Raw genomic sequence first — 2,397 nt, 5'->3', positions numbered from 1 at the left:
CCGATAGGGGGCCACGGTATGTATTACAGGCTGAAGCATCACGCCTGATAAAGCAGGATTCTAAGAATTTTCTAGGGCCCCATCGCTAGTCATGAGCAAAGGTTACTGCACCATCAAAATATATGTCCCTTAGGACAGCAGTGGTAGACTGATTCGGTCCTGTTTAGTTAAGCTAAGCATTAGTAGCCCTGGCAACTGGCTCTTTTAGTCTTGTCCCACGTCTTTTGTCTATCTCGCCAATGTAGGTTGCATCACATTCTATGCACTCAACTTGATATGCACAGTCAAAATGCCTGATGGGCACAGTGCCCTCCAAATAGCGTATGAAATACATTGGATGAAAGGAATGCGGACCACCGATTTGACTCCTTTGATGTTGTTTTTGATTGTTCTCTGTTGGAGGGATGATGCCACCTGGATAGGCAATGAAACGTTTACTCTCTTTATTCTTAATTGTTGTGTTAAGCCAGTGTTCTGAGTAAAGCATTTTACATTATGAACTTTGTTTGAATGATGATTAGTGGCGAGCTTCATACCCTGGGCCACTACTCTAACAATTGCTTGTGGTAGTGTGGCGAAATGGAATAACAAGCCTTGTAGACAATTTACTTGGCAATATGTTTATTTATCTCTCATAGGTTGAAGAACCCAGTGTGGTGTTACATAACGGAGGGGCACGTAATTATACAAGACCGATCACCAAAAGGCCTTGCTTTTGACTAGATTAAAACGTGAAGTGATTGTAATATAACAAATGCTGCATGGTGGCGATATGATAGGTTCTCCTCACGAGTTGTCGCCACAGTTACGGTTAGTTGAGAAACTGCATATCCAGGTAGCAGGATCAAATTTTAATTAGGCTACTTTGGCCAACACACGAGCGTAGAGCACAGTGTCAAAAGCCCTTACAAAATAAAAAGAATACTACATCTATGTGGACCCAGAAATCAAGACAGTTTGAAATGCTGTGAACGAATTCCACTACGTTAGTTTTGCCTGAATACCCTTTTCTAAAGCCATGCTGGAATTTAAAAAAAGAAATTGACAGAGTCAACTTGGTTGACAACGTGGTAGTACATGATGTGCTCCATTAGTTTACAGGGAACCCTAAAAAGTGGAGCTGGTTAATAGATAGAAGGAGCATAGTTGTCACCTCTTCTGAAGACAGGAATAAGCTTGGGACCTATGTCCTCGACTCGCACACATACACTCTAAATTCGACACCCGATATGTACCGCATGAAAGAGGACCCGCACCTGGGCTAGGCGGTACACATGAGGTGCAGTCCTCAACCAGCAGGTACAGTCCGCGACCACTGCGAAATTCAAACGGTACAAGGGCTCCGAGACCCATCCGTACCTGCTAGGTACCTTTTAAGCGCGATCTATAGCAGCTGTACCTCATGTGTACCGCGTGTTTCCGGCGCATGAGTACGAACGCCTTCTCACGATATCCATGCGCTGCAAAAATATTTCGTGTGATTCCGAATACCAGTCTATAAATTCCCTTATGCAGCAGTGCCGTAATGGATGAGCACTATCATTCTGTCAAAGAAGTGCAATAACTAGAACCCATGACCGTGAGGGATCGCATGTTTGGGAAGAATTCGTTTCTTGCAACCGCTGCAAATCAGTTTGTTTTGAAACGTCGGGGAGCGAGGACGAGTCTGCTCGGTCTTCGAAGAAATTCGTTCGACGCGTTCAAGATTGAAGTCATTTAAGGTGCGTATTATATCTCTGAAGTAATTATTCGTCTTCACGACGCATTTTCGTTCATCTTCGCTCTGATTCCCAGTGGTCCTGATCACCGGCAGGCTGGACACAACGACTGAGGGACGGAGACAACGAACTTTGTGCTTCATGCACGAACGTTGATGCGTGAATTAGAGGAGCCGAGAGTGCATTTTACACCTGGATTACACAAGCAAGTAGGCATGCTTTTCAGGCAAGCTATTTCGGTTGTAGGAGTCTTTTTACATTGTATTTTCTCCTAGGTTACGTCAAGCGATGTCGTAAATGGGTGAGTCAATCGTCTACTGTGGTTGGTGTTACGTTCTGCGGAAGAAACGGAAGTTGAGGAAGAACAGCTATCCAAAGGTGTGGAAGAGATAAAGAAGCGTGACCACAGAGCAGCTGCAGTGGTGAAGGAGAGACGCAGTGGTCATCGTTCATCCATATACGTTGTGCCCCGTGGGTTCGGCGTTTGTGCATCATGACAATGCACGCTCGCGATGGACAAGCATCAATCCTGAAATGGATATAATTTTCGAATAAAGGTATTTGTTTGTTATATTTATCGTGCAGCGTAGCTTCTTGGGGCTGTTAATATATCGTGGAGGAGGGGAACCACCCCGACGGGTAGGCCTAAATCGCTGCGCGCTATCCGTTACATGTACCG

General features: G+C 45.0%; 1 long non-coding RNA gene across 1 annotated transcript; it reads left to right on the top strand.

Moving 5' to 3' along the window:
• Nucleotides 1–1,377: 1,377 nt before the first annotated feature.
• Nucleotides 1,378–2,072, top strand: LOC135376670 (uncharacterized). The gene is made up of 3 exons (XR_010417799.1): nt 1,378–1,721; nt 1,795–1,927; nt 1,994–2,072. It is a non-coding gene; the product is annotated as an uncharacterized LOC135376670 (long non-coding RNA).
• The last annotated feature ends 325 nt before the right edge of the window (nt 2,073–2,397 follow it).

This window comes from Ornithodoros turicata, chromosome 1, assembly GCF_037126465.1.
Source record: "Ornithodoros turicata isolate Travis chromosome 1, ASM3712646v1, whole genome shotgun sequence".
NCBI classification, from domain to species: Eukaryota; Metazoa; Arthropoda; class Arachnida; order Ixodida; family Argasidae; genus Ornithodoros; species Ornithodoros turicata.
The sequence above is the reverse complement of the archived record's forward strand: the minus strand, read 5'-3'. Positions and strand labels throughout refer to the sequence as shown.